General features: G+C 36.6%; 1 long non-coding RNA gene across 1 annotated transcript; it reads left to right on the forward strand.

The window, feature by feature from the left end:
- Positions 1–4,858: 4,858 nt before the first annotated feature.
- On the forward strand, positions 4,859–9,974 carry LOC133112147 (uncharacterized). Its single transcript, XR_009705044.1, has 3 exons — positions 4,859–5,003; positions 5,505–5,566; positions 9,426–9,974. It is a non-coding gene; the product is annotated as an uncharacterized LOC133112147 (long non-coding RNA).
- Positions 9,975–22,133: the final 12,159 nt, after the last annotated feature.

Raw genomic sequence — 22,133 nt, forward strand, 5'->3', positions numbered from 1 at the left:
CCCTCTCTCTCTCTCTCTCCCTCTCTCTCCCTCTCTCTCTCCCTCCCTCTCTCCCTCTCTCCCTCTCCCTCTCTCTCTCCCTCTCTCTCTCTCTCTCTCCCTCTCTCCCTCTCTCCCTCTCTCTCCCTCTCTCTCTCCCTCTCTCCCTCTCTCTCTCCCTCTCTCCCTCTCTGCCAGCCCCCACCCCCCCTTCCCTCTCTCTTTCTCTCCCTCTCTCTCTCCCTCTCCCTCCCTCTCCCTCTCTGCCAGCCCCCATCCCCCTTCCCTCTCTCCCACTCTCTCTCCCTCTCTCCCTCTCTCTCCCTCTCTCTCCCTTCCTCTCTCCCTCCCTCCCTTTCTCCCTCTCTCTCTATAAAAGTTTTTCTGTCCCCATCTCCACTATTGTTACTTTCTCTCCCAGCACCTCGAAATTCAATTCCGTGTCATTCCCTCAAGGTCGATTCTGGAGAAGTTCAGCTCTTGGCGGCCTGACCTCGGGATGTCGGTTGTAATTTTTCACAAGTAATACAACATCTAGTTTGCCTTAAGCAGGGTGTGGGGACTCTGAGAGGGGAGGAAATATAAAGAATAAGCTTTTGCTTTGGGAAAACATGCATTATAGTCATTCAAGAATGTTCTAGAAAAGGGCACCAAAAGTTTCATACGAGAGGTTTTTTTTTTAATTGAGCACTGATATCGATTCTTCCGTTCACACTATGTTATAGTTAGGTGGGACCTATAGCTTGTAAGTATGCCATTTCTTAATTGATATTTTAAAATAAACTGTTTATTTTTTATTATTTCTTTATAGCATTTTTTCCCTTTTAAGGGATATGCAGTGGTATTTAAATGTGGTACAAATTATGCTGCCATCATGTTTGTGCTTTTGAATACTACTAATCACGGGGTTAGTGTATTTTGGGGAGTGGGTAGTGGGTAGTGGGGGTGAGTAAATGCACAATAAATAAAATAAACATTATTTTTGTCTTCACAAAATTGGCCAATGATATTCGAGACATTTTTGTCTTTATTATTTTGTTGGTAAGCAGTGGAAATCTCATGTCTATACCGAAAATAATATGTGCACCTAAAACGTGAGCATTAAGCAGGAGCGGGTTATACTTTCTAGCGGTTAAGAAGCTCTGAATGCAAGTCTCCCTCTCTCTTGCTCTCTCTCTCTCTCTCTCACTGAGTGATGTTGCATCAGCTAGATCCAAAAGACCTAATGAAAGGAAAGCAGGCATTTATTGCACACAATAAAACGTGTTTAATGCATTTCTCCACATATTGACAAACGCATTTATTAATTAACAGAGCTGGGAGCAGTTTAAGTTACGCTGGGTTTTCAGAAGAAGCCCGATCCCCTAATTCAGACAGACAATTTGAAAATGTAGTTGTATATAATGGCTAATCACTTAGCACACGTAGGGTGACTATTGATTGTAAAATAAAGCTTTAAAAAGAAATTATCTGCTATTATACATTTGAATGGTGTGTCAGTGCTGAGTCATCGAGCTTGGTGCTTTGACTGCACAACAGTTGCAGTGCACATTAGGCTAGAAAGCATTACTTTTTTCTCTCATTTGCACAACATCTGGTTTGTGGGGCCACATTGGCTCAGACGGTAAGAGCAGTCGCCTGGCAGTCGAAGGGTTGCCGGTTCGATCCCACCCTGGGATTATCCAAGTGTCTCTGAGCAAGACACCTAACCCCCAAATGCTCCTGACGAGCTGGTTGGTGCCTTGCATGACAGCCAATCGCCGTTGGTGTGAGTGTGTGTGTGAGTGTGTGAGTGTGTGAGTGTGTGTGTGAATGAGAAGCATCAATTGCACAGGGCTTTGGATACGGTACATAAATGCCAACCATTTACCATTTAAGCCATGCCCACTTAGAGAGGATCTTAATGGTTGAACAGGAACACATGTAGATACAGTGCCATCTCTACACATCCATCATGGACAGTAATGTATAGAGCAGGGGTCATCAAGTCATGGTTCTCAAGGCCTGAGAACTGATGGTTTTCCACCCACCCTTTACCTGGGAGTCAGGTGTGAAGACAGTCTGACCAATCAGTAGCACTAATTGTTCAGTTATTCCCTCAGGAGAAAAAAAAAATTTGGGCTGGATTTGGAATCAAGGGCCAAATCTGATAATCCCTGCCCTAGAGGCTAAATGTCCTTCCAAGGTATTAGTATTACGTAAAACACGGTAAAATAACAAAGCAAAAATCTAACTGAAAACCTTAGGGTTCCTGTGGGGAAGTGGGGAACAGTCACCATGGGAAAGGCTGTTGAGGGCTGGCCTCCTACTTATTATCCTGCTGCAAACTGGAAGAAGACGCCACAAACTTCCTGAAATGTGTTTTAAAAGCTCTACTTTAAATTGCTGCTAAGATGCAAAGGGAAAGGCCTGCCTCCGTGATTTATTCCAAAGCCTTATCACAGGGGCTCGATTTATACCGACCCCATGGGGTCATGACCGTAACCAATCAGATCAGAGCTCCTTCCCATCTGGCGTGGTTAAAGCCGGAGCCAATCGTAGCCAACGGATTTGGGGTGGGGGGGGTGAAACCACGGTGACCTTATCTTCCGGATGCTCTACTACCTCGTTACGGGTTTGACCCCCCACCCTAATTAAGCGAGGGATCGCTTGTCTCAGCTAAATGACCTTGCTGGTGTAATGAGCATGATCAGTCAGTCTTTGTGTGCTGACGTTTTGTAAAAGCCCAGTGGTGTTGGTTGTGGCCCCGCGCTTTGAGGTGCGGACCGTGGATGTGGGGTGCAGTGGGGGGGAGCAGGGGGGGGTCAGATTGGGAGTAATGACCCATTGACCATTAGCTCCGGAGACCGGCTGAGCAAATGTTAAATGGCTGGCATTTACATAGCACCTTAGTCCAAAGCGCTGTACAATTGATGCTTCTCATTCAGCCACACCACACACCGACGGTGATTGGCTGCCATGCAAGGGACCAACCAGCTCGTCAGGAGCATTTGGGGGTTAGGTGTCTTGCTCAGGGACACTTCAACACACCCAGGGCGTGATCGAACCAGCAACCCTCCCGACTGCTCTTACCGCCTGAGCCAATGTCGCCCCCTGGAGACCTCATCACCATGTCAGTCACGAGGGAGGCCCACCCACACACTGCGGTTACCTGTGCTGTAGAAGGAGAAAGAAACGGTCCAGAAAAACAGAGAATTAGAAAACAACTGGAGAAAGAGAGGCCCACGTTGTTACCCCCGTGCACTTAGTGTGCTACAAACTGCCGCTCTGTCTCTCCCTCTCCCTTTCTCTCCACTTTCTTAAAATTTTATTGATTTGGTTTCCTCTTCCCTCTCTCGATAAATTTCATCCTTTGGGTTTCTCAAACCCCTTGTCGCAGTGATCGGGTTCCTGCTCACCCAATTTGTTAAATAAATTGTGGTTGTAGGTGGCACCGGGAGAATCTCAGAGCACGGCAGCAGTTGTAATAATGGCAGTAAAAGTGGGGGGAATGGCATGTTTAGTACACTGCTAGAGTCGAGTGAAGGCTTGTAAATTCGCCTCATTCACTCTGCCCGAATCCTCAGGAGCCCATTTGGGTCGGGAAAGTGCCGGGGGCCGTCAACGATTGGCCGATACGCGATCCAATCAAACTGCACTCCTCTTCAGGAGCCGAGCATTTTTACGTCGGCTCTCAAGGTAAATGATAGGTCCGATACGAATACTTTTTTGTGCAAAGTTCAGGGTTCAGGATCAGGTCGGATTTGATTGAACTTGACAAGAACATGTTGACTCAAATCCTAGTTCTGAAACCGCGTGTCAGAAAATGCCACCAACATAAAACTATACTTTGCATACTTTCACAGTCTAAATAACTTTACCAGACACTGCTACCATAAAACTATAGATAGCATATTGTTTTATAGGAAATATCAAGTCAAAGAAATTTGAATATAATATTTTAAAAAAACGTCATATTGGTTAGTCCTATGAAAGTATCATGATTCAATGAGCTCTATGACTGAGTAACAGAATAGCAGACCAGTTGTAGATGAGTAGATAACATTATGAAAACCATTAAATAATTGTATTTAATTATGAGTGAACATATGCAACAACATTATTAACTGATCGAATGAGACAACACTATGGCAGCCCCCTTATTTGTTTGGCACACATTTTCAGTGTGTATGAACATAATATTATTATTATTATAACTGATTTCAAATCGGTTTCTTATCATAACCGATTTAACACGCGTCAAAGTGTGTGCTTGAAGCTGGTCAGTTTATCTTAAAGGTGTCATGGATGACTACAATCAACGTTTGGCGATTTTGATAACACAAACAGAATCAAAGAACTGAAGAAAAATGTGCTTGGCCCAGTATCACGCGTCTCCACCCAAATCCCGAGGGGGTTTTGCTTTAGTTGAGAAATTTATCAAATTTAGTCGGGTTTTTGATCGGGGCTCAAATCAATAGTATACAGTAGCCTTTTGATTGGTTGAAAAGGAATAATGTTGAGCGTGACATATGGTACTCTTGGGATTTAGAGATTTTGAAATAATACCACTGTAAATCACAGAAAAAACCATGTTAATTATGGTGAAAAATAAATCCAGGTGAAGGTAGCATGAATTTAGGGGGGTTTTCTTTTATTATTTATTGGAATACAGAGACCAATAAACCAGTACATACACATCAAAGTAAAATAACAATGATAGTAAATTAAGAGAAATTACAGCTAATTAAAGAGATTTACAGCACCAGGACAGAAAACAGATAAAGACACGAAAATTATTCATATATTTATTGATTTCGTGAACGATTCCTTTATCCACTAAGTTCCTGAAGTTACCAGAGTCAATGTGCTTACGAATCTACAGGTGTGACACGAAACGAGAAAAGTGACGTAGTTGTGAAGTGCACATGCGCAATACACCTCCATGGGTAGGATGAAATGTTTGAGCGCTGCAAACGCTGAATGGGGGTAAAGGATGGATTATTACAGATTGGAGTTTATAATATTCGTCATCACAGCAATAGGTAAGCACATAATCATACCAACACATTCTACTGATATCAAATGTACATATTCACGTAAATGCTGCAAGACATATTGTGTCAGTCTATACTTACTGACTGAAGTCGTGGCGAACAGCCTTAATTTAGGCCTGCTTCCGACATAAAGTTTCGACAGATTCAGAGATTTAAAGTCCTTTGCTGCAGGTAGTCCTTTTATTAAAGTATGCAAAATAAAATGTCACCTTAAAGGTGTAGTTCACAATGCCCATTATACCGCAGTGCTTAGATGTAGGCCTACTGAAATCAAGACTCCGCTTTTCTAAATTCTCGTCTCGTTTATCAGAATCGCTGCACCTGTATGAATCGTTCGCACCTCTAGTCCAAATGGTTAAATGGTTAAACGTGTAGCCGAACTACACAAAACATGTATATACGTCAAACAATTTAAATAATGTTTCTATTATATAATATCATAGACAAATATTCTCAGAATAATATTAAAAACCTTCAAACCTTAAAAAGAAGCGCGTCACCTGAAAACATGGATCGAGATGGCGGAAACTGCAGCGCATGTAACCGGAGAGGTAAATATCTGCGCGTCTCTGCTGCCTCCTTTTCTTCCCAATGCGTTTCTTGGCTGTTGGCCTGGTTTTAAACGAACTGCGAAACCGCATATTCTCAGAATGTGGACGCACTGCTGTTTTTAAAGACCCGCTTGAAGTACGTGGGCTCTTAATGAAGTCCCCAGTGAGATGAAACATACTGCGTGAATGCGAGACTTTTTTTTCTTCTTCTTTTTTTTGTTAATATGATCTTTATTTTCATTAGATGGTGCACATTTGTTTATTTTTTAATGTGGAATATCAAAACGCTTGCCGTAGGCCTATTTGATTTATTTGCATAGCGTAGGAACAATAGACGGTTGCCATGTATGTAAGTTGTAAAAGTCTTCATTCAACAATGATTCTTTTCATTAAGATGGTAATTGTATTAACACTGCTTCGAAAACTAAAGCATTATTATTGTTTTGTAGTTGTATATATTCGGACTCTTGAAATGACTATTAAAACGGTTATCTGTGGACGCTAATAGTGCACATGTGTAAGAAAAGTATTTTCCTCCCGGCGTCATTTTAGATGCACTTGGCATTTTTTAATAGCCAGCATCTTGAGAACGAAGTAGTCTTGGAGGGTAAGGAAATGAGTGGTGCACAGAAATATTCTGGGGTCAAGCCTCTTAAAGCTTTATAAGTTAACAACAGGATCTTGTAATCTATTCTATATTCTATTAATTAATCTGCTGTGGATATATTTCCTCTTTCATGAAATCTTTATTTATTTATTTACATTTTTGAAGCTACATGGTAAATTGAATTGTGGAAGCTCGTCAGAACAGATCTGCTGATTTAATTAATATTGATTTACGGAGACTTATTTTCACCTGTAGACCTTGGCCTACAAGGCTTTGGACTTGAGTACATGGCGGTCTGATTTTACAGGAACTCTGCTGGCTGTGTTGGTACTTTGGTCATTTATGAGGTCACCTGAAAGTAATTAAATTATTAAAATTTTCTGTGTGTTCAATTTTTATGGTGGAGCAAAGTTAGGTGTCTCTGCTCCACTAACTGGGGACTTTTGAACAGGGTTGTTTTGTGAAAATGGACAAACTTTAAATAATAAAGATGCCGTAGGTGTAACTGAAGTAGAAGTAGACCTATTTTGACTTCTGGTGACTTCACTGACTGTGGATAATGCTGAAAATTTCTCCTAAGCATAGACCTATTCCTGTGAATGCAGACGCTGTTGTGTATTTCAGAGGTCTATGGATCACTGGATGGGTAATGGATAATTGGTCGATGGATAATTATTCCCTAATTAATAACTTAACATGATTTAAGTACAAATTCAGTATTCACAAATCTCGCTGCAACCGTCATGTGGTGCTGCAATATCTACCCAGCAATTTGCTTTTGTAGCGCTAATTGCAGTAATTACTTTGACCTTTTCCTACCCGGCCGTCCTCCAGTCCAAAGACTTGTAGCCCAGGGACAACAGATGAAAGTTAGCCTCCTTGGCTATACTGGCACATTTATAGAAATGTTCTTCATTTGCATTGCCCCTGTCGAATAAACGAATGCATTAAATTAAAGTACTGGTAATGCAGTGATGGTACGATCCCTTGGTGAAAAGGAACATCTTTGGGAAATGTTGTTTTATCTTTTAATTAAGTACCACTGTTAATTTATTTTTTTTACTTCTAGATCAGTAGCCTTTTCCGCCTTTTCCCAAGAGGGAGCTTTGACGGAGGCAGCACAGACTCTTTGAATGTTAATATTAGCCTATACAGTTTATCTCCCTGAGCCCAACATGAGCCCAGTGACATTATGGTTTTGTCCATGTAAAATAATCACATACTAGATGCTGTTGTGTTTTGGGGCTTTATCAAGGAATTTGTTTTGTGTCTTCAGTCATTATTACCATAACATAACGGTGATAGCAGGCTATTCAGCGCAGCAATGCTCACCTTTTCCTACCACTAAAGTGTATCTAGTTTGTCTTAAAGCTAGTGTCTAGCACTGTATCAAGTCTGGTCTTGCAAACACCCAGTGGTTCTGCCTCCACTACATGTCTTGGTAAGGTAGCTAGTTGCTGCTGTTCTGCAAGCATTATTCAATGCGCTGGACCAGTAATTTGACAAGGCTTCTGGAGCCGTGCAGGCAAAGGGATACTGTCATTGCAAAACTCCGTAATGCTCCCATGTTCTCGTAATGCCGATTGTAAGTATTGTATCATAATTTATTTATTTTGACTGATGGCTGTGCTGTTGTCACAGTGGTGTTCTTTGGTCTGAGGCCATGGTTGGATACAAAGGGAAAGGGTTTTTTTTAAATGGTGTTCATAGCTTGCGTAGTCTACTGATTGACTGTTACAGAACAGAATTTCTTTGAACTGCCAGAGTCATTACATTACGTTTTTATTCCACCGATGCTTTTACCAAAGCGGCATACAAAGAAGTATGAACCGTGGTCTTTAGAGTGAACTACAGAGTGCTTTTTCAATTTCAATTCAGCGAACCAATTTACTTTGTGTGAGCTCCTCTCATTCACAACATATTTCAATGCTGTAAGTGGCACACCTGTAATATTCCGGGGTTGCCGTCGTCCTGAAGTAGATGGGAGGCCTTGAACAAACACGGGTTTGAATGGGTTTGTGTCTGTCACCTTGTGGAGACTGCTTTCATACAGGTGCATGTCCCACATTTGCATTTGGGTGTTGGGGTGCATGGTAGAGTTGTGAATTAATAACTTAAGACCATGGTAGAAATGCCAGGCAAGGCAGTGCAGAGAGTGCTTTTGCTTATGCCAGTGGTGTCCAATCTTATCCCAAAAGGGCCGGCGTGGGTGCAGGTTTTTGTTTTAACCCAGCAGTAACACACCTAATTATACTAACGAACTAATTGTGGTCTTTAATCAAGACCTTGATGAGTAGAATCAGCTGTCTTAGTCCTGTGCTAAAACAACAATCTGCACACACACCGGCCCTTTCTGGATAAGATTGGACACCCCTGGCTTATGCAATCCAGCGAATAGCATTGCATGACTGTTTTTGGGGACAAGACTTTCCAAATTGTAGACCTGTGAAATTATTTGTCACCACATTTATTGTCTATAAGTCCTGCCAAGCCTTTACAGTGATATTCATTGCAGGACGGTACAAGCAACACTGCTCTCTGCTCACTGCCCTCTGCTTGATTTCCTGCCTAGTCTTAAGGCCTGTATCTATCCCCATGCAATTCCGCATCCTGTGGGCTGCAGTGTCTGCAGGCGATTGTTCCTACCGTGTGCTACACCGCCTGATTTCAGTCATTATTTTACCTGCTTTGTTGAGATAATAAGCAAGTTGGTGAAATCCGGAGGTGTAGCGCACAGTTGAAGCAAATGCCTGCAGACACCGCGGCCTGCAGGACGTGGAATTGAGTAGTGCTGATCTGTACCAAACCACAGGTCCCTCACATTTTTCTGTGTTGTGAGGTGGTAGAAGGTTAGATTTTAGTCTTTGAGTGCATGCGTTCATGCACTACATGGCGATCTCACTCGCCCGGGTCACTTTTCACCCATGTTGTGCATCAAAGGGTTAAGAAGTCCTGAAACCTTTTGGAGATCTGTGAAGTGTGCTTAAAGGCCCTATGCTCAGCAAGGAGAAGTCAGGAAGTGTTTTATATTGGTGCTTAGACTGTCGCGTTTTACTGTATTGTCACATTTCAAATGCTGATGATGTGTGAGGATATTATTATTATGTGGGATTACAAGGGGCTTTTTTGAGACGTAATGTTCAGTATGAGAGATGTTAAATTAGGAACATGGAGTGCATATTGGCAGTGACACGGAGCAGTAAATAGTCTGCATCCCCACATTAGTATTTTGTTTTTTATATTTTCTTCTAGACCACTAACCCAGAAGAGGAGATGGCTATACTGATTGAGGAGCTGCACTCCCCATGAGTGTTCTTGAGCTTGCTGGAAGAGCACAATCTTGAGCCTGATAAGACGGCCACCACCCTCTAAGCCACAGGTGTCAAACTCCAGTCCTGGAGGGCCGTAGTGTCTGCTGGTTTTTGGGGTGGGCTGGTTAATTGGCCTTAATTGGCAGCTGATTGAAAGGAAACCACAAAAACCAGCAGACACTGCGGCCCCCGGGGGATTCAGTTTGACACCCCTGCTCTAAGCCCTGAATATCGATTATCCAAAACGTGAAGTGCACTTCTGGTGGCCATTTTGAACATCAGTGGAGGCAGAAGAATTTTGGTACAGGGAACGGCTGAACCAAGACAGAGACGAGAGGCTGCCCAGACCCCCAGGGGCATGTGCTTTCCTGCGGCATTAATTCTGCACCCATAAAATGTGACTGTTTTCACACTGTCTGTGAAGAGCTGACTGGAGCTTGATGGGCTACCAAAATAAATGCTCTTGGCCTGGCAGCAGGGAGGAAATTTGTCACAGATCTTGCACTGGAGTGGATTCTGTGGAGAGTGGAGCTAGTACCCAGAAGGTTGTGTCTTGGATTGCCACATATTGCGCCGCTATTGTACCTGACCAGGGTAATCGAATGGATACCGAGTTGCTCTGGACTCGAGCACGAATGCAATGCTTACAGGAGGGCGGTATTTGCAATGTGATGCAATTGTACTAATTCAGCTCTTGGCCAATACAATACAACTTTATTTGATATAACATTCTCATAACTCATGTTTTTATGGTCATATAGTTGTGCCTGATGCAGTGAAATATCTGTTTAGTTGCTGTAGCAGTTTGAGTGGCAAACAAAATGGCAGACGGATAAGAAACCATCCTTGGTGTTTGCTGTGAGTTCTTGGGTAGCTTCTTATGTTACTTTATGGGATTTTATGTCTGAATGTCGTATGTTTTATGTCTGAATTGCGGTACTGTACAGAACATGCCCATCTGGCACACCTGATCTTTTACAAAAGAGGTCCGGTTATAGCAACTGAATTTTGAAGTTGCCAATTAATATCTTTCTGTATCCTAAATGGGAATATTAACATGTATTGTGTGCAGTTATTGTGATATTAAGTGTATCTTGAGCTCCTCAATCCTGAATAGACTTCTTCTATACGTGTTTTTGGGACCCCTTATGGGCGGATGCGACCTGCACGTTGCATCTCCCTTAACAGAGGGACAATGCCAGCATTGTATTTGATCCTATGACTGTTTTTCAAGACGTATGTTGACTGTTGACACGCATGCGATTCCTTGGCCTTTCTATGGGTTTTTCTATAGGGTGCCTTAGTCCATAATGGGTTCTTTGGGTCATTTATTTGTTTCAGTAAAGTAAATAAGTGGATTCCATGCTGATCCCAATCATGTGGCTGTAGTGCAGAGCATAAAAGCATGCAGATACAGGTCTGGGGCTTCAGTTAATGTTCACCTCAACCATCAAAATGGAGAAAAAAATGAGATCTCAGTGATTTTGACTGTGGCATGATTGTTGATGTCAGGCAGGCTGGTTTATGGAGTATTTCTGTAACTGCTTGTCTCCTGGGATTTTCACACAGAGCTGTCTCGAGACTTTACTCAGAAAAACCAAAAAACCAGTGAGTGCCAGTTCTGCGGACGGAAATGCCTTCATGAGAGGTCAATGGAGAATGGCCAGGTGCTGCTTAGAGCTGAAAGAAAGGCTATTGTAACTCAGATAACAACAATTCTGGTGATCTGGAAAGCATCTCAGAATGCACAACATGTCAAACCTTAAGGCAGATGGGCTACAACAGCAGAAGACCATGTCGGGTTCCACTTCTCTCAGCCAAGAACAGAACAGACCAGACCAATAATGGACGGTTGAAGACTAAAAGAAAATATAGCCTGGTCTGATGAATCTCGATTTCTGATGATACATACAGATGGTAGGGTCTGAACTTGGTGCCAACAGCATGAATCCAACCTGCCTTGTGTCAACAGTCCAGGCTGGTGGCTAATGGTGTTTTTTTGCCTCATTTGGGCCTGTTAATACCAATCAATCAATCATTGCTTGAATGTCACAACCTGATTTAGTATTGTTGCTGATCATGTGCATCCCTTCATGGCCACAAAATACCCATGGCTACTTCCATCATGACAAAGCAAAAGGCATCGACCTGGTTTCGTGAACATGACAATGAGTTCAATGTTCTTCCCAGTCACCGGATCTGAATCCAATGGGATACCTTTGGTATGTGGTAGAATGGGAGATTTGCAGCAGCATGAATGTGCACCTGACAAACCTGCAGAAATTCAACATGGAACAGAATCTCAAAGTAATGTTTTTAAAATCTTGTGAAATCATACAATGAAGAATTGAGGCCGTTTTGAGAGCTGTCTTCCTAATAAAGTGCTCTGAGTGTATATATTCGAACTGTTGAATATATAACTTGTTCCTTCAAAATAATGGTTTATCATGCTTTTTTTTATAGAAAGAACATTTGAATATTTAAGATGCGTATATAATATTTAATAAAACATGCAGTGTTATTTATTGAATACACCTGGATATAGATTGTGTTTCTTGAGTATATAGATTGCGGGTTTGAGTGTATGGAATCTGAGACAAAATGTTGAAAGTTTGAATGTATAATGTGTTTTCATGAATGCTGAATAGGGCTGTGGTTCCCAAACTTGGTCCTGGAGGACCCCTGTGTATGCTGGTTTTTGTTCCAACCACAATTGCAATCCCAGAACTTTAACAAGATGTAAATTTTTCTTAATGATATTCTATTGATGTTTCAAAGGATTATTTACCTTCTTAAACCATGTTGTGTCAGTCACGAAAGATAAAATAGCCATGTCTGTATTGTGCTTCTTGTGCTATAGTGCAAGAAATTGCAAAAGGAAACTTATTAACTGATTGAACTAAAGACTGAGGTGAATTAATAGGCTCCTAATTGGTGGAATTGTGAACACCTGGCCACTAAAACTAACCACATGGAAAATTATTTAACATTTTCAAAAACAAAGCAAATGATAATGAGCCAAACCTGCATTGTGTTGATAGATTTATGACAAATTAAACATGTGTTCAGCAACCTAATTAGGAGTCCATTCATTAACCTTAGTCTAACATTCCTGATAAAACAAAATGTAATTTATGTAATTGTTTTCAATACAGCACAATAACAACATGAGTTTTATTCCTCATGGCATGCATAGCTATGTCTGAGAAAATGTGGCTTAAGAGGGTAAATAAGAGAAGTTTTGTGATTGCAGTTGGGGTTGCAACAATAACCAGCATACACAGGGGGCCCCCAGGGCTGAGTTTGGGGACCTCTGATATAGAGTGAGCATTGTTCTTGATAAACAAAAATGAATAATTGTGTTTGCCTGACTATTTGCATTTTATAGTCCGGGTTAATATTTTGATCAAACTGTATATAAATGGAAATACATAAATGTATGTTTTATTTGTGTTTGTCATTTTTGTATTTTACAGGAACAGTCACGAAACAACCTCTTCCCCGGAAAAAGCTCATGTGTGGCGCTAATGAATGTAAAACTGGATAGAGATTGTGTTCGGTACTTGAAACCACAGAACGTTGTCTTATACGTATCAGAACCTAAGGTAAAACACTGGAAAGGTGTACAATATGGGACCTCTAATATGTGTACACACAGGCATGCCAAGTGAGGGCGCTTTCACACCCGTCTTGTTGAGTCTGTTTGAATCGAACGCTGCTGTGCTTCTGATGTGCACCAAAACAACCATAACGAGACCCTGTTGAGACTGTCTGGTCACACAAAAACTCTGGAGCGGATCGTTTGTGGTGAGGACATGATTCGCCCTAGATCCGACCCAATTACTGGGAGCATTGTGCATTTTGGGTTACACCGGCTGCTGTAGCGATAATAGGACCTTGTTTTTCAAGTTTGCCCGGCTCAACGCTGCTGTATCGAGGAAACATCTAGGCTGTGGTCTTGTAAGAAAGTGGTTAAACTGTTGGAAACTTTTCTGGAGACAGTGTGTCACCGGATACAGGGAGTACAAAGGTCACAGACATTGAAATGAACAGTAGGCAAAGCCCAGGACTAAACCTCACCACCCCTGCTGTCATTTTGGGCAGATATTTCTCCAAGAGTGAGGACTAGTAAAAATGTTTTGTCCATTCCACTAATACTTAACTATATATATCATCCAAAGTTATTATCTGGATGTGCTAAATATGTTCATAAATATTTGCCATATAAATTACAACAATTCTTTTGTTCACCCTCCCACCAATACTGAGAGGTATTGGTCATTTTACAGGGCATTTTATTTCTATCTTTTAATGTCTCATTTTTAATAACAACCATTATAATGTGACATCACTATGTTTCTGGTTTTTCTGCAAATGACATTTGTTAAAATCTAAACACAACTTTCCTAACGACTGCAATACTGATCTAGTTCTGTGAGATTAAAGACCCCTGAAAATGCGGACGCAACTGGGTGGTTCTCCGGTCCTCAAGGGCAGGTTCAAGCCTGTACTAGAGCACAGTAGAATCATTAGGCTACACTTGGAGTGTGCAGCTTTGCTGGCACTCATACACGTCAGACAAGTTATGATTGAGTCAATCAAATAATTAAGTTGGCACAAAACTATGAAACGGATCAGCCCTTGTTGTGCACCCCTGGGATAAGGCACCACATTGTGAGCCCCATGATCTCGGATGAAATCCCAACCTTGGCTGAGAGCTCAGTGGGGCTCTGTGGATGCATTGGTGAATGTATCTCCCAGGGCTAAGGAAGGGCTCGTTCAGTTAGGCGTCTGGAGGTTTTTCGCTTTCTTAGCATGCCCCCTGGTTGAGCAGGTTCCCCCTGGAGTACATGCCAAAGCCACATATGAAAGGACTTCCACTTACTTTACTCTGTCTGAGCTTGGATGCAGTCTGCACTGTGTGGGGAAAAATAGCCGGTGGGACACTAAATATCCTAAAACGCATTCATATTCATTCATTTCAACATCTTTGTAATAGGAACATAATTGCCTATCCATTTAAGTGCAATAAAAGAAAAATAATAATTTTTGCCCATTTTTTTGATTTTGGACAGAAGACGTATTTACGTATCTTAGGTATTTTTTTCTTTTTCCACTGAAAAACATTTTTCCCAATAAATATCCTAAAACGCATTCATATTCATTTATTTCAACATGGTTGTAATATGACAGTAATTGCCTATCCATTTAAGTACAAAAAAAGACATTTTATTTGTGTTGCCCATTTTTCAGATTTTGGACATAAGACTTAAGTTTTATGTATTTTTTACATTTTCCACTGAAAAACATTTTTCCAAATAAAACCTTTAAAAAAACGCTTGTGTACATTTATTTCAACACAGTTGTAATAAGAACGTAATTGCTTATCCATTTCAGTACAAAAAAAGTTTTTTTTTGCCCATTGTTCTGATTTTAGACATAAGACTATGATCTTAAGTATTTTTTCATTTTCCACTGAAAAAGATTTTTCTTAAAACCTTTAAAAAATGCTTGTGTGAATTTATTTCAACACAGTTGTAACATTTATTTCAACAAGGTTGTAACATTTATTTCAACAAGGTTGTAATATGAACGTAATTGCCTATCCTTTTATGAAGAAAAAAAGAAATGTATATATTTTTGCCCATTATTTAGATTTTGGACATAAGTCTTAAGTCTTATGTATTTTTTCATTTTCCACTGAAAAACATTTTTCCAAATTAAACCTTTAAAAAACGCTTGTGTACATTCATTTCAACACAGTTGTATCATTTATTTCAACACAGTTGTATCATTTATTTCAACAAGGTTGTAACATTTATTTCAACAAGGTTGTAATATGAACGTAATTGCCTATCCCTTTAAATACAAAAATTGAAATATATTTTTTTTTGCACATTTTTCAGATTTTGGACATAAGAGTTAAGTCTTATGTATTTTTTCATTTTCCACTGAAAAACATTTTTCCAAATAAAACCTTTAAAAAACGCGTATGTGCATTAATTTCAACACAGTTGTAACATTTATTTCAACAAGGTTGTAATATGAACATAATTGCCTACCCATTAAAGTACTAAAAAAGACATTTCATTTTTGTTGCCCATTTTTCAGATTTTGGACATAAGACTTAAGTCTTATGTATTTTTTCATTTTCCAATGAAAAACATTTTTCCAAATAAAACCTTTAAAAACGCTTGTGTGCATTTATTTCAACAAGGTTGTAACATTTATTTCAATCAGGTTGTAACATTTATTTCAACAAGGTTGAAACATGTATTTCTACAAGGTTGTAATGTGAACGTAATTGCCTATCCATTTAAGTACAAAAATAGAAATATGAATTTTTTTGCACATTTTTCAGATTTTGGACATAACACTTAAGGCTTATGTATTTTTTTTATTTTCCACTGAAAAACATTTTTCCAAATAAAACCTTTAAAAACGCTTGTGTGCATTTATTTCAACACAGTTGTAACATTTATTTCAATCAGGTTGTAACATTTATTTCAACAAGGTTGAAACATGTATTTCAACAAGGTTGTAATATGAACGTAATTGGCTATCCATTCAAGTACAAAAATAGAAATATATATTTTTTTGCCCATTTTTCAGATTTTGGACATAAGACTTAAGGCTTATGTATTTTTTCATTTTCCACTGAAAAACATTTTTCCAAATAAAACCTTTAAAAACGCTTGTGTGCATTTATTTCAACACAGTTGTAACATTTATTTCAATCAGGTTGTAACATTTATTTCAACAAGGTTGTAATATGAACGTAATTGCCTATCCATTCAAGTAGAAAAATAGAAATATATATTTTTTTGCCCATTTTTCAGATTTTGGACATAAGACTTAAGTCTTATGTATTTTTTTCATTTTCCACTGAAAAACATTTTTCCAAATAAAACCTTTAAAAACGTGTGTGTGCATTTATTTCAACACAGTTGTAACATTTATTTCAACAAGGTTGTAATATGAACATAATTGCCTACCCATTAAAGTACAAAAAAAGACATTTCATTTTTGTTGCCCATTTTTCAGATTTTGGACATAAGACTTAAGTCTTATGTATTTTTTCATTTTCCACTGAAAAACATTTTTCCAAATAAAACCTTTAAAAAACGCGTGTGTGCATTTATTTCAACACAGTTTTAAAATTTATTTCAACAAGGTTGTAATATGAACGTAATTGCCTATCCATTCAAGTACAAAAATAGAAATATATATTTCTTTGCCCATTTTTCAGATTTTGGACATAAGACTTAAGTCTTATGTATTTTTTCATTTTCCACTGAAAAACATTTTTCCAAATAAAACCTTTAAAAACGTGTGTGTGCATTTATTTCAACACAGTTGTAACATTTATTTCAACAAGGTTGTAATATGAACATAATTGCCTACCCATTAAAGTAAAAAAAAAAGACATTTCATTTTTGTTGCCCATTTTTCAGATTTTGGACATAAGACTTAAGTCTTATGTATTTTTTCATTTTCCACTGAAAAACATTTTTCCAAATAAAACCTTTAAAAACGCTTGTGTGCATTTATTTCAACACAGTTGTAACATTTATTTCAATCAGGTTGTAACATTTATTTCAACAAGGTTGAAACATGTATTTCTACAAGGTTGTAATGTGAACGTAATTGCCTATCCATTTAAGTACAAAAATAGAAATATGAATTTTTTTGCACATTTTTCAGATTTTGGACATAACACTTAAGGCTTATGTATTTTTTTTATTTTCCACTGAAAAACATTTTTCCAAATAAAACCTTTAAAAACGCTTGTATGCATTTATTTCAACACAGTTGTAACATTTATTTCAATCAGGTTGTAACATTTATTTCAACAAGGTTGAAACATGTATTTCAACAAGGTTGTAATATGAACGTAATTGGCTATCCATTCAAGTACAAAAATAGAAATATATTTTTTTTTGCCCATTTTTCAGATTTTGGACATAAGACTTAAGGCTTATGTATTTTTTCATTTTCCACTGAAAAACATTTTTCCAAATAAAACCTTTAAAAACGCTTGTGTGCATTTATTTCAACACAGTTGTAACATTTATTTCAATCAGGTTGTAACATTTATTTCAACAAGGTTGAAACATGTATTTCAACAAGGTTGTAATATGAACGTAATTGGCTATCCATTCAAGTACAAAAATAGAAATATATATTTCTTTGCCCATTTTTCAGATTTTGGACATAAGACTTAAGTCTTATGTATTTTTTCATTTTCCACTGAAAAACATTTTTCCAAATAAAACCTTTAAAAACGTGTGTGTGCATTTATTTCAACACAGTTGTAACATTTATTTCAACAAGGTTGTAATATGAACATAATTGCCTACCCATTAATGTAAAAAAAAAGACATTTCATTTTTGTTGCCCATTTTTCAGATTTTGGACATAAGACTTAAGTCTTATGTATTTTTTCATTTTCCACTGAAAAACATTTTTCCAAATAAAACCTTTAAAAACGTGTGTGTGCATTTATTTCAACACAGTTGTAACATTTATTTCAACAAGGTTGTAATATGAACGTAATTGCCTATCCATTCAAGTACAAAAATAGAAATATATATTTCTTTGCCCATTTTTCAGATTTTGGACATAAGACTTAAGTCTTATGTATTTTTTCATTTTCCACTGAAAAACATTTTTCCAAATAAAAACTTTAAAAACGTGTGTGTGCATTTATTTCAACACAGTTGTAACATTTATTTCAACAAGGTTGTAATATGAACATAATTGCCTACCCATTAAAGTAAAAAAAAAGACATTTCATTTTTGTTGCCCATTTTTCAGATTTTGGACATAAAACTTAAGTCTTATGTATTTTTTCATTTTCCACTGAAAAACATTTTTCCAAATAAAACCTTTAAAAACGCTTGTGTGCATTTATTTCAACACAGTTGTAACATTTATTTCAATCAGGTTGTAACATTTATTTCAACAAGGTTGAAACATGTATTTCTACAAGGTTGTAATGTGAACGTAATTGCCTATCCATTTAAGTACAAAAATAGAAATATGAATTTTTTTGCACATTTTTCAGATTTTGGACATAACACTTAAGGCTTATGTATTTTTTTTATTTTCCACTGAAAAACATTTTTCCAAATAAAACCTTTAAAAACGCTTGTGTGCATTTATTTCAACACAGTTGTAACATTTATTTCAATCAGGTTGTAACATTTATTTCAACAAGGTTGAAACATGTATTTCAACAAGGTTGTAATATGAACGTAATTGGCTATCCATTCAAGTACAAAAATAGAAATATATATTTTTTTGCCCATTTTTCAGATTTTGGACATAAGACTTAAGGCTTATGTATTTTTTCATTTTCCACTGAAAAACATTTTTCCAAATAAAACCTTTAAAAACGCTTGTGTGCATTTATTTCAACACAGTTGTAACATTTATTTCAATCAGGTTGTAACATTTATTTCAACAAGGTTGAAACATGTATTTCAACAAGGTTGTAATATGAACGTAATTGCCTATCCATTCAAGTAGAAAAATAGAAATATATATTTTTTTGCCCATTTTTCAGATTTTGGACATAAGACTTAAGTCTTATGTATTTTTTCATTTTCCACTGAAAAACATTTTTCCAAATAAAACCTTTAAAAACGTGTGTGTGCATTTATTTCAACACAGTTGTAACATTTATTTCAACAAGGTTGTAATATGAACATAATTGCCTACCCATTAAAGTACAAAAAAAGACATTTCATTTTTGTTGCCCATTTTTCAGATTTTGGACATAAGACTTAAGTCTTATGTATTTTTTCATTTTCCACTGAAAAACATTTTTCCAAATAAAACCTTTAAAAAACACGTGTGTGCATTTATTTCAACACAGTTTTAACATTTATTTCAACAAGGTTGTATTATGAACGTAATTGCCTATCCCTTTAAATACGAAAATAGAAATATATATATTTTTGCACATTTTTTAGATTTTGGACATAAGACTTGAGTCTTATGTATTTTTTCATTTTCCAATGAAAAACATTTTTCCAAATAATACCTTTAAAAACGCTTGTGTGCATTTATTTCAACACAGTTGTAACATTTATTTCAATCAGGTTGTAACATTTATTTCAACAAGGTTGTAATATGAACATAATTGCCTACCCATTAAAGTAAAAAAAAAGACATTTCATTTTTGTTGCCCATTTTTCAGATTTTGGACATAAAACTTAAGTCTTATGTATTTTTTCATTTTCCACTGAAAAACATTTTTCCAAATAAAACCTTTAAAAACGCTTGTGTGCATTTATTTCAACACAGTTGTAACATTTATTTCAATCAGGTTGTAACATTTATTTCAACAAGGTTGAAACATGTATTTCTACAAGGTTGTAATGTGAACGTAATTGCCTATCCATTTAAGTACAAAAATAGAAATATGAATTTTTTTGCACATTTTTCAGATTTTGGACATAACACTTAAGGCTTATGTATTTTTTTTATTTTCCACTGAAAAACATTTTTCCAAATAAAACCTTTAAAAACGCTTGTGTGCATTTATTTCAACACAGTTGTAACATTTATTTCAATCAGGTTGTAACATTTATTTCAACAAGGTTGAAACATGTATTTCAACAAGGTTGTAATATGAACGTAATTGGCTATCCATTCAAGTACAAAAATAGAAATATATATTTCTTTGCCCATTTTTCAGATTTTGGACATAAGACTTAAGTCTTATGTATTTTTTCATTTTCCACTGAAAAACATTTTTCCAAATAAAACCTTTAAAAACGTGTGTGTGCATTTATTTCAACACAGTTGTAACATTTATTTCAACAAGGTTGTAATATGAACATAATTGCCTACCCATTAATGTAAAAAAAAAGACATTTCATTTTTGTTGCCCATTTTTCAGATTTTGGACATAAGACTTAAGTCTTATGTATTTTTTCATTTTCCACTGAAAAACATTTTTCCAAATAAAACCTTTAAAAACGCTTGTGTGCATTTATTTCAACACAGTTGTAACATTTATTTCAATCAGGTTGTAACATTTATTTCAACAAGGTTGTAATATGAACGTAATTGCCTATCCATTCAAGTAGAAAAATAGAAATATATATTTTTTTGCCCATTTTTCAGATTTTGGACATAAGACTTAAGTCTTATGTATTTTTTCATTTTCCACTGAAAAACATTTTTCCAAATAAAACCTTTAAAAACGTGTGTGTGCATTTATTTCAACACAGTTGTAACATTTATTTCAACAAGGTTGTAATATGAACGTAATTGCCTATCCATTCAAGTACAAAAATAGAAATATATATTTCTTTGCCCATTTTTCAGATTTTGGACATAAGACTTAAGTCTTATGTATTTTTTCATTTTCCACTGAAAAACATTTTTCCAAATAAAAACTTTAAAAACGTGTGTGTGCATTTATTTCAACACAGTTGTAACATTTATTTCAACAAGGTTGTAATATGAACATAATTGCCTACCCATTAAAGTAAAAAAAAAGACATTTCATTTTTGTTGCCCATTTTTCAGATTTTGGACATAAAACTTAAGTCTTATGTATTTTTTCATTTTCCACTGAAAAACATTTTTCCAAATAAAACCTTTAAAAACGCTTGTGTGCATTTATTTCAACACAGTTGTAACATTTATTTCAATCAGGTTGTAACATTTATTTCAACAAGGTTGAAACATGTATTTCTACAAGGTTGTAATGTGAACGTAATTGCCTATCCATTTAAGTACAAAAATAGAAATATGAATTTTTTTGCACATTTTTCAGATTTTGGACATAACACTTAAGGCTTATGTATTTTTTTTATTTTCCACTGAAAAACATTTTTCCAAATAAAACCTTTAAAAACGCTTGTGTGCATTTATTTCAACACAGTTGTAACATTTATTTCAATCAGGTTGTAACATTTATTTCAACAAGGTTGAAACATGTATTTCAACAAGGTTGTAATATGAACGTAATTGGCTATCCATTCAAGTACAAAAATAGAAATATATATTTTTTTGCCCATTTTTCAGATTTTGGACATAAGACTTAAGGCTTATGTATTTTTTCATTTTCCACTGAAAAACATTTTTCCAAATAAAACCTTTAAAAACGCTTGTGTGCATTTATTTCAACACAGTTGTAACATTTATTTCAATCAGGTTGTAACATTTATTTCAACAAGGTTGAAACATGTATTTCAACAAGGTTGTAATATGAACGTAATTGCCTATCCATTCAAGTAGAAAAATAGAAATATATTTTTTTTTGCCCATTTTTCAGATTTTGGACATAAGACTTAAGTCTTATGTATTTTTTCATTTTCCACTGAAAAACATTTTTCCAAATAAAACCTTTAAAAACGTGTGTGTGCATTTATTTCAACACAGTTGTAACATTTATTTCAACAAGGTTGTAATATGAACATAATTGCCTACCCATTAAAGTACAAAAAAAGACATTTCATTTTTGTTGCCCATTTTTCAGATTTTGGACATAAGACTTAAGTCTTATGTATTTTTTCATTTTCCACTGAAAAACATTTTTCCAAATAAAACCTTTAAAAAACACGTGTGTGCATTTATTTCAACACAGTTTTAACATTTATTTCAACAAGGTTGTATTATGAACGTAATT

This window comes from Conger conger, chromosome 15 (assembly GCF_963514075.1).
Source record: "Conger conger chromosome 15, fConCon1.1, whole genome shotgun sequence".
Taxonomy (NCBI): Eukaryota; Metazoa; Chordata; class Actinopteri; order Anguilliformes; family Congridae; genus Conger; species Conger conger.